Source organism: Pongo pygmaeus, chromosome 1, assembly GCF_028885625.2.
Source record: "Pongo pygmaeus isolate AG05252 chromosome 1, NHGRI_mPonPyg2-v2.0_pri, whole genome shotgun sequence".
NCBI classification, from domain to species: domain Eukaryota; kingdom Metazoa; phylum Chordata; class Mammalia; order Primates; family Hominidae; genus Pongo; species Pongo pygmaeus.
This window is the reverse complement of record NC_072373.2, coordinates 63347409-63359857: the sequence shown is the minus strand read 5'-3', so window position 1 is coordinate 63359857 and position 12449 is coordinate 63347409. Positions and strand designations below refer to the sequence as shown.

The window sequence follows — 12449 nt, the reverse complement described above, 5'->3', positions numbered from 1 at the left end:
GATCTTGACTTTGCTCTGAGTCATTCTTTTCCATGACTTTTCCATTAGAAAATCCATACTCATCTCTTCAAGACAGGCCTGTCTCTAATTTGAACTGAGGATGTTGAGGAACAGCACCCTTAACTACCTTAGATACTCATTATCGAGCAGAGTGATCTACAAAATGTGCTCATAAGATTCTTAGAAGCCTTTTTGTCTAGCTAAGAGATCTATGAGGCACTGGCTTAAATATTTCTGAAACCTTAAAGGATATTACAGATGCACCGTTGATCCTAAATTATCCTAATTCTATGGTTTACTAACAATTCTTGATTTGATCTTTGCCATAAGGTGATTTCTTCCTTGAGAACCTCCTGCTGGCTGGAAAAGATGTTCTACACACTTTAAATATTCTATAAATTTTGCTCCAAAACTGAACAGTTTCTTATTTAATTTCTCTCTTCTCCTATTTGATGATAGGCAGTTAGAAGTAGTCAGGTGGCATTTTCCATGTTTGCCTGGAAGTCTCCTTGGATAGATTCACAAATTTATTAGGTTATGTTTTCCCTTTAGCAATTGCCATGAGCTTATTAGTTCTACCTTTCACATTACTGCAAATGAAAGTGTTGCCTTTCTGTTTTCTCATTGATCTTCTAGCCACCACTGTCTGCATTTCCTGTTTAATTCCAAAGTTGAGGCTACGTAAGTTTTGGGTTTGACCCAATGGCACCCTATTTCTAGGTACCAGTTTCTATTTCAGTTATCTTTTGCTCCACAACAAACAACCTCAGAACTTAGTGGCTTAAACCAACCATTTTGTTAACTCATGACTCTTTGTATAGAAGGAACTTAGCTGACCCAGTTGGGTGGCCCTGCTCCACGTAATGCTCTGTGGGGTATTCAATTATCTAAAGGCTGTGATATGCAAGACAGTTCATCCACATGGTTGACAGTTTATCTGGTTTTCCTTCACGTGACTTTTCCAAAGAGCTTGGCTTCCCACAGCATGGTGATTGAATTCCAAAAGGGAGTGTTCCAAGATTCAGTGTTCAGAGATGAAAGAGGTGGAAACTGTTAGTCCTCTCAAGGCCTGGTCTTCTCAGAAGTCCCAGAATGTCACTCTTTGCATTCTACTGGTCAAAGCAAACACAGATCCAGTCCAGTTTCCACAGGAGAGGAAAAAGAAGCCCATATTTCATTGGGGAAGTGGCATATGCTTGTAGAGAGAGAAAGAATTGATGGCAGTCATTACTGGAGATTTGTAACTACACATTTTTAGTATATGTCAAAAAAAGAAGATTGAAAATATAATCATACCTCAGAGATATTGTGGACTGGGTCCCAGACCACCAAAACTAAGCTAATATCATAATCAAGTCACAAATTTTTTTTGTTTTCCCAGTGCATATAAAATTATTTTTATACTGTAGTCTAGTAAGTGCACATTAGCAGTATGTCTAAATAACAATGTATATACCTTAATTTAAAAATACTTTGCTGCTAAAAAAAAAAAAAGTGGCAATCCTCTGACCTTTCAGCAAGTCATAATCTTTTTGATGGTGGAAGGTTTTGCCTTGATGTTGATGGCTGTTGACTGATTAGGGTGGTGGTTGCTGAAGGTTGGGGTGGCCATGGCAATTTCTTGAAAGACAATGACATTTGCCACATCAATTGACTCTTCTTTTCATGAAAGATTTTTCTGTAGCAGGTGATGCCATTTGATAGCATTTTACCCACAGTAAAACTTTCAGAATTGGAGTCATTCCCCTCAAACCCTATGGCTTCTTTTTCAACTAAGTTTGTGTGACATTCTGAATCCTTTGTTGTCATTTCAACAGTGTTCACAGCATCTTTGCCAGGAGTAGATTCTATCTCCAGAAGCCACTTTATTTGCTCATCCTTAAGAAACAACTCCTCATTCATTTAAGTTTTATCATGATATTGCACCAATTCAGTCACATCTTTAGGCTCCACTTCTAATTCTAGTTCTTTTGCTAATTCTACCACATCTGTAATTACTTCTTCCACTGAAGTCTTGAGCCCCTCAGTCATTCATGAGGATTGGAATAAAATTCTTCCAAACTCCTGTTAATGTTGATATTTTGACCTGCTTCCATGAGTCACAAATGTTCTTAATGACATGTAGAATGATTAAGCTTTTCCAAAGTATTTTCAATTTAGTTTGTCCAGATCCATCAGAGGAGTCACTATCTTTGGCAGCTATCACCTTACAAAATGTATTTCTTAATAAAACTTGAAAGTCAGAACTGCTTCTTGATCCATGGTCTGAAGAATAGATGTTGTATTTGTAGGTATGAAACAAACGTTAATCTCTGCATATCTCCATAAGAGCTCTTGCAATAATATTTTGAAAGGAATCACTTTCTGAGCGTTAAGTTTCAGCAGTGGGCTTAAAATATTCAGTAAAACATGAGGTAAGTAGACGTGCTGTCATCCAAGCTTTACTTTTCATTGGTAGAGCATGGACAGAGTAGATTTTGCATAATCCTTAAGCGCCCTAGGATTTTTGGAATGGCAAAGGAGCTTTGGCTTCAACTTAAAGTCACCAGGTGCATTGGCCTCTAAAACAAGAGTCCGTCTGTCCTTTGAAGCTTTGAAGTCAGGCATTGACTTCTGCTCTCTAGCTATGAAAGTAGATGGGATCTTCCAATAGAAGACTGGTTAATCTACATTGAAAATCTATTGTTTAGCCACCTTCATTGGTTTTCTTACTTAGATCTTCTGGATAACTTGCTGCAGCTTCTACATCAGTACTTGCTGTTTCACCTTGTACTTTTATGTTATTGAGATAGCTTCTCTTCTTAAACCCCATGAACCAACCTCTGCTAGCTTCAAACTTCTTCTGCTTCCTCACCTCTCTTAGTCTTCACAGAATTGAAGAGAGTTAGGGCCTTGCTCTGGACTAGGCTTTGTCTTAAGGGAATGTTGTGGCTGGTTTGATCTATCTAAACCACTCAAACTTTCTCCATGTAAGCAATAAGGCTATTTCACTTATTCATATGTTCACTGGAGTAGCACTTTTAATTTCTTTCAAGAACTTTTCCTTTGCACTCACAACTTGGCTGTTTGTTGCAAGAGGCTTAGCTTTCAGCCTGTCTTGTCTTTCGACATGCCTTCCTCATTTAGCTTAATCATTTCTAGCTTTTGGTTTAAAGTGAGAGACATGTACCTCTTTCTTTCACTTGGACACTTACAGGCCATTGTAGGGTTATCGACTGGCCTAATAATAATGATATTGTGTTTCAGAGAATAGGGATATGGAGAAAGACAGGGAAATGACTGATTGGTTGAGTAATCAGAACACACACAATTTTATCAATTAAGTTTGCCATCTTATATGGGCATGGTTCATGGAGCTCCAAAACAATTATAATAGTGACATCAAAGTCACTGATTACAGAGCACCGTAACAGATATAATAAGGCTGGGCATGGTGGCTCATTCCTATAATCCTAGCACTTTGGTGAGTAAATCACTTGAGCCTGGGAGTTCAAGAACACTCCAGGCAACATGATAAAATCTTGTCTCAACAAAAACAAAAACAACACCACCAAACAAACAAAAATAAACTGGGTGTGGTTGGCACATGCCTGTAGTCCCAGCTACTTGGGAGACTGAGGTGGGAGGACCACCTAAGCCTGGGAGGCCGAGGCTGCAGTGAGCCATGATTGTGCCACTGCATTCCAGCCTGGGTGACACACTAAGACTCTGTCTCAAGAAAAAAAAAAAAAGACATAATGAAAATGAAGAAGTTTGAAATATTACAAGAGTTACCAATATGTGATACATAGACAGAAAATGAGCATATGCTTTTGGAAAAATTACGATAGACTTGCTTGATGCAGGGTTGTAAAAACTTTCTACTTGTAAAAAATGAGGTATATGTGAAGTGCAATAAAGCCAACTACAATAAAATAAGATATGCATGTCTAGGAGGAAGAACAGACAAAAGAGTTCCCTAAAGAAATAGTTACTACAAAAAAATAATCCACATATGACCCTTAATCACAGTCTGTCTTTTACTATAGTGCCTCTGTTTTCCTCTTTTTCACTGTGACAATTCTGGGGACAAATAAAATGTCTTTTCTTTTACCTACCCCTACAATCCTCAATAGTCAATAGGTTCATGACTATATCACCAACATAGCTAGGAATAATCAAGCCCTATTAACCAATGCATAATAAATACCTGGTAAGTTGTTCTTGATTTCTGATTTTAACCTAATAAATAATTATGTTGGAAGTATCAAGTCTGTTAATGAATATTAATCAAAGGTGGTCAATGAGGTCTCATAAAATTTATAACATTTTATTAAAAGATAATATGTTAATAGGTATTGATTTATTAGTTGTTAAGAACAAAGGATGAAAGTAGAGTTAGAAGTTACAGTTGTTTGTTTTTGCCATTTTGAAAGTGTTTCAGTTTCATTATTTCATTGGATTTTTATAACAGTTTTGTATTGTATGTAGGGCAAAGATTTGTTAAATAGGTTCAAATTGTATTAATATAATAGAAATAGACTTTGATTATTATTCATAATGACACATAGAATAGATATTTGGGTAAATAACTATTATCTTTGTCTTAATAATCAGAAGTAGATTATTTCTTCTTTTTTCATCTTTGTAATAATATTTTATAGGTATTTTATTTACCTAACACCATTAAATGAAGCTAGATTTTGTACTGTACTATGGAACTTCTGATCCTAGAAGAGCACTGTACAAAAATCCTTAATTAAAAAGGCTTGATATTTTAGAAAACCATCCTTTATTCAACTTGTTCAATTTTTTGAGGAGATTTTTTGTTTACAGAATGGTGAAGAGGAACTCAATGATAGGGATGAAGGTAGTTTAATCAGGTCTTAGATTCTATTTTAGGCAAATCCAATTTAGTTGTAGAAACACCAGATGCCTACCCCCATGATTAAAATTCTGAATGTCGATAAGCTAAGATGTTAGACTACAATTTCTGTGTTTAACAAAAATAACCAACATAATTTTAATATTTTTTTCTGTGCTTTCAAGTTAGCACCATTAAAAATATTATCTAGTTTTTAAGTATAAGTAGTTAATAATTATGGAGAATTGAGTTATATTCCTAGATCTGCCAAAAGAAAAATAATAAAACCTTGTGAAGTCAGTTAATTCCTTTGATTTTTAAGTGGGAACAAATTCTAACATTACACTAACTCTCAATAAATAGTGCTTTACAATTTACAAAGTACTTTCATTTCTATCTCGCCCTCCCTCCTTTTTTTTTTTTTTAATAATTCAGAAACAGGTTCAGGAAAGTCATTTTCTAAGCATAAATATTACTGTGCATATACAGATTAAGGGGAAACATACTGATGAAAGGGAATAATTAAGTGTGTAGAAAAAAGATGACTGTACACAACTAAGAAAACATAAACATAAGATTTTTGGAATGTTGGAGAGGATAGACTTTAAAGCACAGGGGGCTCTTGGCCTTTAGAGAAGGAACACCTCTTCTAGCATAATAGCTCAGAGGGGGAAGAAAATAGGTGTAAATATATACGGACTTGTAGGTGTGCTGGTGAAAGGTTGAAGATAATCTCATCTGATGCCTCAGATTTCTATAAGATTGTCAAGGTCATCTTCCAAGAGTGAAGGATGATGAAAATAAAGATTTGTAAGAAGTATTGCAAAGAATGGGATATCAAGTGGCCAAAGAAAAATCGTGGAATTGCCAGAGAGTGGTAAAACTCCTTCTGAGGTTAGTAGTCACAAATGATGAAGTTGTGTATTTTTCCCCCCAGCAATCTTTGTCTTCTCAGCTTCAAGAATAGAAAAAATGAAGAGCAATATTTGGGAGGCTTATCTAATAGACAGATGAGCTGAAATTAAAAAAGGTCATAGAAATTTAGTTTAATGATGGCCACAAAACTTAAGCAGAAAGGTAGAGTAATTAGAAGGTCAATATTTGTCAGCTGCAAGGATGGAAAAAAAGTGATACATACAAATAGCATGAGCCTAAAAGATATGTAGTATTTTTATGGAAGCCAATGAGAAGAATAATCTGGGGTAAGGGATAGTGTCACTAATGATATTTGAATTCTGAAATAATACAAAATCACCATTTGCAAGCTTAAAGAAAAAGTGTACCCTCTTTGAAGAGGCAGATTTCAGTAACGGCAAAGATGTGGAAGGAATTCTTGGATAAAAGGTTGAAAATAGAGGGAAATTCTGATTTCAGAGAGCAAGGAAGCACAGACTTTCATGGGGATAGTATAGTAGAGTATTAAGGCGAAGGGCAAGCTGGGAGTGGGCAGGAAGTAGGGAGTGGGAAAAGTTGGTAGGGGGCTTATGTTTTAGATACTGATTGTGGTTAATGCAAGATTAAGAATCATGGTGGGTTCAGTTTCATAGTTTTTGAGGAGGTTAGATTCTGGTTCTAATAAAGAATTTGGCTCATTCAGCGTAAGTGAGTAATTATTGCAGTTGGAACAAGTTTTGGTAGCTTCTTGTATATGGCTTGGAGGTAGGAGGGGACCTAGGTATTGATGCCAGCAACTAAAGACATTAAGGCTACAGTAGGAACATAACCTATAGCTACAAACTGTGAGCTTTATATATCCAAACTTATATTCCAGGTAGAAATCCAACTTGATCATGTTTTATCTTTTACGTACACTGTTGGATTTGCCTTGCTAATATTTTATTTAAATTTTTTGTTTCCATACTTGTAGTAATATTAGCCTGTAATTTTCCCGTCTCATACTGCCCTTGTCCAGTTTTGGTACAAAGATTATACGAGTTTAATAAAATGAGTTGATAATTATTCTCCTTTTCTGTTCTCTGAAAAAGCCTGTGTAAAATAATGTTTCTTTTCAGATTGATAGAATTAACTTATAAATACATCTAGGCCCTGTGTTTTTTTGGGGGGTAATATTTTGTTAACTACTGTTCTGGTTTCTTTGCTGGTTACAGGGCTATTCAGACTTTCTATTTGTCTTAAATCAATTCTGGTAAATTATATTTTTCTAGAAATCTATTTTTTTGTTTTCAAATTTGTTGGCATTAAGTTGCTCATAATATTTTATGTCATTTTAATCTCAGCTCTATCTAAGCATGTGCTTAAAAAAATTTTTTTAATGTTGTTTATTTATGCTTTTCTCATAGCCACCACACCCCCTGCAGTGAATCTGGCAGATTTTTTTTTTTTTTTTTTTTTTTCGAGACAGAGTCTCACTCTGTCACCCAGGCTAGAGTGCAATGGTGTGGTCTCGGCTCACTGCAACCTCCACTTCCTGGGTTCAAGCAATTCTCCTGCCTCAGCCTCCTGAGTAGCTGGGACTACAGGTGCATGGCAACACACCAGGCTAATTTTTGTATTTTTAGTAGAGATGGGGTTTCAAAATGTTGGTCAGGCTGGTCTCGAACTCCTGACCTCAAGATCCATCCACCTTGGCCTCCCAAAGTGCTGAGATTACAGGTGTGAGCTACCGCACCCGGCCAGATTTTTAAAAATCTTTATTAGAGAACCAATTTTTGGTATGTGAATTCTATCTATAAAATTTATATTAATTTATGCATATACTTATTTCCTTATGTTTCTACTTTGTGGGTTTGCTTTATTTTCTTAACTTAGTTGGAAACTCAGGCCATTTGTTTTAAGTCTTCTTTTGTAATTTATGTTTTTAATAGTAATATTTTCTTGATATTCCAAAGTTTTGATATAAAATACTCTTATTATTTTTAAGTTTTAAGAATTTCAGATTTCCGGTATAATTTATTCCTTGACACAGAAGTTATTTAGATGTATGTGTATTTATTATTAATAGCAAATACATATTTGTTATTAATTTCTACTTAATTGCATTGTGGTCCTAAAGAGTAATTTGTCTTATAATATACTAGTTCATTATTAACTTTTGAAAATGTTCCTTGTGTGTTGGAGGGGGAAAAGTGGCTACTTTACTAATTATTAGTTACAATGCTTTATTTTTATTAATTTATTATTATTATTTTGAGACGGAGTCTCACTCTGTGGCCTAGACTGGAGTGCACTGGTGTGATCTCAGCTCACTGCAATCTCTGCAGCCCGGGTTCAAGTGATTCTCCTGCCTCAGCCTTCCGAGTAGCTGGGATTACAGGTGTCCGCCACCACACCTGGCTAATTTTTGTATTTTCAGTAGAGATGGGTTTCGCCATGTTGCCAGGCTGGTCTTGAACTCCTGACCTCAGGTGATCCACCCACCTCGGACTCCCAAAGTGCTGGGATTATAGGCATGAGCCACTGCGCCTGGCCAGTTGCAGTGTTTTAAATATGTCCTTTAGATCAAGCTTGTTAATTCTGTGGTTAATATCTACATAGATACTAATTTTTTGTTACGCGATCTAGCAAAGGTTGAAAGAACTGCACTGAAATTTCTGATGGTGAATTGCCACTTTTTTCTTGTAGTCTGTCAGTTTTTACTATGTATATTCTGTGACATTTTATTAGCCATATATATGTTTAAAATTTTTAGATCATCCTAGTGGTACTGTACTATTTTATAGTTATGTAATAATGTAAGTAATATTACATCATGTATATGAGATATATTTCTATATCTAATAATGCTTTTTCTCTTTAAATGTATTTGTCTGATATTAATTGATACTTGCTTAAAGAATTGTATTTGCTAGATATAGTTTTTCCATCATTTTACACCTTGCTTTTCTGTATCCTTATGTTTTGAATGTATCTCTTTTGAATAGCCAATACCTGGGTTTAAAAAAAATCTAATTAGACAATATATACCTCATAACTGTTAAATTGAAATCATTTATGGTTTTTGTTACTATGATTATGTTTGGAATGATTGCCTCTTTAAATTCTTACTCTGAAACTGGAAAGAATGGTAAAATAACTCCGGTTTCAAATAGAAACTCCTTGCTGCTCCTTCAGGGAAAGCCAAGTGGAGGTTTCAAAGTCCTTTTCATTTCCCTACCAAAACAAAAGCAACAAAAAAGAAAATTAAAAATCCTCATTCTCCGGAAATGCTTGAAGAAGGGAAAAAATAAATTGGAGAGACAATGATTGGCAAAACTGACATCTTTATTTATTTTTAATAAAAGATAAATGTAATGTAGAGCCATGGCCTTATTCTTCTGAACTTCTGTGGGACTTACACAGTTTATTATGTAAGTCTCTGTAATTCAAGTTACCCAGAGAGTTCAATTTCATGTGTGATTATTATTGCCTATTGAAAGTGCATCTAATTTGTTATAACAGGAACCCTGTAGGGGAAATAATTGTATGTTGTTAGCAATGAATATATGTAAACCTTTAAAAATGAATTAATGTTTTTGATATGTTTAGATCAAGCTAGTCTGTGTTCAATTATTGGAAGCAGGGAGTGAACGCTCTAAGAAATAAAATAACCTAGGGTGAAACACCTTATTTTATGAAAAACTAATTTTTAGGAGCATTTTCTTTTATACTATGTAAAAAAATCTCTGAAAGATGAACAGACTTTGACAGCTGTTATAGGTGAGAGCCTCAAGTAAAGATAAAATTAAATGTTTTCCTTAAATGCTATTGCCCAAATAATGATTATCCATAATTGAAAACTGAGATTACCATATACTTTGCTTTGTTCTCTCTGCCAGAGTCCTACCCACTGTATTAGTTGTTAGAGTTGTGGAACTTAACTGAAACTTTCTCTGGATTCCAGGTAAGTTTGTTCTTTTGTTTTTGTTTTTTTCCTGTAGAATCGATATATGGGCCTGAAATATATTAAGGTAGATCTTCTAATCTTAGATAATCCTGAATTTTGTTGTTAATGCGTTCTTTGCATTGATGATTGCCAGTAAGAAGTATGCTGTGATATGAAAAGCACAGGAACCAGGGATGGGAGGCCCAAGGTTAAATCCAAACTCTATATCTTCCTAGCTGCATAACCTGGACTAGTCAGCTAACCACAAACACTTCAATTTTGTCGTCCTTGAGGAGGACATATTGAAAACATTGTTCTACCTACCTCACAGAGCAATTGTGTCTTGTAGTTCTTCAGATGAGATAATGTATGTGAAATAATTATGTAACATAACACATCATAAAAATGTTGGCTATATTTGGTGCAACAAAGCTATTCCACAGCATGGATTATACTGTCTTTACATCAATTCTTTAGTAATTATGAACATACATAGTATTTGACTTTTATATATGTTTCAGGAATGCAATATCTAACTTGTTCATGAGGTACTTTATTTTCATAGCAAGGCATATAAACAACTACCTATGACAAATATATTTGTTCTTAAATGATTTTTCAAAATTTTCTTATTAAAAGCACAGGAGTTACTGAAGTAGCACCTATCTTGAAAAGTCAAGTTAAAATGATTATTGTTTGTATATATATATGTGTGTGTGTGTGTGTGTGTGTGTGTGTATGTGTATTGTGTGTGTAATTTTTTCAAGTCCAATTGGTGTAAAAGATAACTGTTTTGTCGTAGAGCCTGCATATTTTTATCTAAATATATGTTAGTACCATTTTAGTCATTATACTCTTTTCACGTTTTAAACTTCCAGTTAGAGACCAAACTTTTGAAAATTGACTAGAGAAATGCTGCTGTTGAGTTTACTTTCTTCTGAAAGAATATCTTTTCCTGTAATGGAAGGTACAATATTTCTGTACAGAGCTACTTCACTCCCACAAGTCATAGGTCATCAAGAAGAGCATCTACATCCCCAAATGTTTCAGAGTGTAAGTCAAAAACTCTTACAATTCCACTTCTCTTCATGTGTCTCGTAGATGTTTTAAGAATATTTTCAGCTGCATGGCTTGACAGCCTTGGGATTCCCTCACACATTCACAATCTTTTTTGGATCAGTCTGATGTGAGCATGAAAACTGGGAGTTGTGGAGCCCACTTAGGAAATGATTGCAATTGTCCAGGAGACAGATGATGGTAATAAAGTTTCCATCAGCCTGGAACTCAGGGGACAGAAGATACATATTCTGTATGTAGAGGTAAGCAGTTCTTTCCTGGGGATGATTTTTACCTTCCAGAGGACACTCGGCAATGTCTGAGGAAAGTTTTAGTTGTTGCAACTGAGGGAGGGGTGCTAATAGTATCTACTGGTTAGAGGCCAGGAATGCTGCTAAACATACTATAATGCACAAGACAACTCCCCACAGCAAAGAATTATCTGGCCCAAAATGTAAATAGTGGTGATTTTCAGAAGCCTCGGTGTAGATAGTACTTGAAGTCGTCAGAGGGAATAACAGCATCTGAAGTGTGAGGGAGGAGACTAATCCAAAAAAACACCAATAGACAAGGAGCATGCCCCCGGTCACAGAAGCAGAGAAGATATCTGTAGAGTGGTATTATGAAAACCAAAGTGAGGAAAGAATTTCAATTTGGGAGTGGTAATCATGATTCAATGTAGCCGAAAATTAAGTAAGATGAGGACTGTTGAGTCTAACAGCCTTGGTGGTTAGGTGGTGTATTGGATATTCTCCATATGCTTCTTAAAATTCATGTTCTATCTTTCTCCATCCTGTTTTATCCCTAGAGAAGGTTGACTTAACAGACTTCATCAACAGGGTTCTCTTGCCCTCTGGCTTTCAGCTGGATTCTGACAATGAAAGGTCCTGAAAAGAGATAGAAGAGCATGAGGAGAGAGTGCAAGTTGTTTTTCCCTGAAGCTCTGTCCCTGCTGGGCCACAGAGTGACAGGGGCAGTGTTTCTCTTCCAAAAGCTAAAGCTCCTGTTGGGCAGCTTTTTCCTATAGCTGCAGGTCTCACTGGTTTCTTGCCCCCTCCAGGCCTGTGGGTAGTAGTCACTTTCACCTGTTAATAGGTGGTGCTTCACTATCTTTTGTTAGTTTCCTGCCTAGACCCTTGTAAACAGTCTTTTTTTAATTATTATTATACTTTAAGTTTAGGGTACATGTGCACAATCTGCAGGTTAGTTACATATGTATACATGTGCCATGTTGGTGTGCTGCACCCATTAACTCGTCATTTAACATTAGGTATATCTCCTAATGCTATCCCTTCTCCCTCCCGCCACCCCACAACAGGCCCCGGTGTGTGATGTTCCCCTTCCTGTGTCCATGTGTTCTCATTGTTGAATTCCCACCTATGAGTGAGAATATGTGGTGTTTGGTTTTTTGTCCTTGTGATAGTTTCCTGAGAATGATGGTTTCCAGCTTCATCCATGTCCCTACAAAGGACATGAACTCATCATTTTTTATGGCTGCATAGTATTCCATGGTGTATATGTGCCACATTTTCTTAATCCAGTCTATCATTGTTGGACATTTGGGTTGGTTCCAAGTCTTTGCTATTGTGAATAGTGCCGCAATAAACAGACATGTGCAAATAGTCTTCTTTAAACTCCCTTCAATCATACCTTTTCTGTTTGTGCTGTTTACTTCCAGGGGCCTGCCTGACACAGAGGTCATTGTTGGTCTGTATCAGAACCACTTTC

General features: G+C 35.9%; 1 long non-coding RNA gene across 1 annotated transcript in view; it reads left to right on the top strand.

Annotated features, from left to right (window-relative positions):
• Positions 1-7218: 7218 nt before the first annotated feature.
• The window catches only part of LOC129014029 (uncharacterized), a 132222-nt gene continuing 126991 nt past the window's right edge, over positions 7219-12449 (top strand). Inside the window, exons 1-2 of the long non-coding RNA XR_008494103.2 lie at positions 7219-9683; positions 10767-10984. This is a non-coding gene — a long non-coding RNA (uncharacterized LOC129014029). The remainder of the gene's footprint in view (positions 9684-10766; positions 10985-12449) is intronic.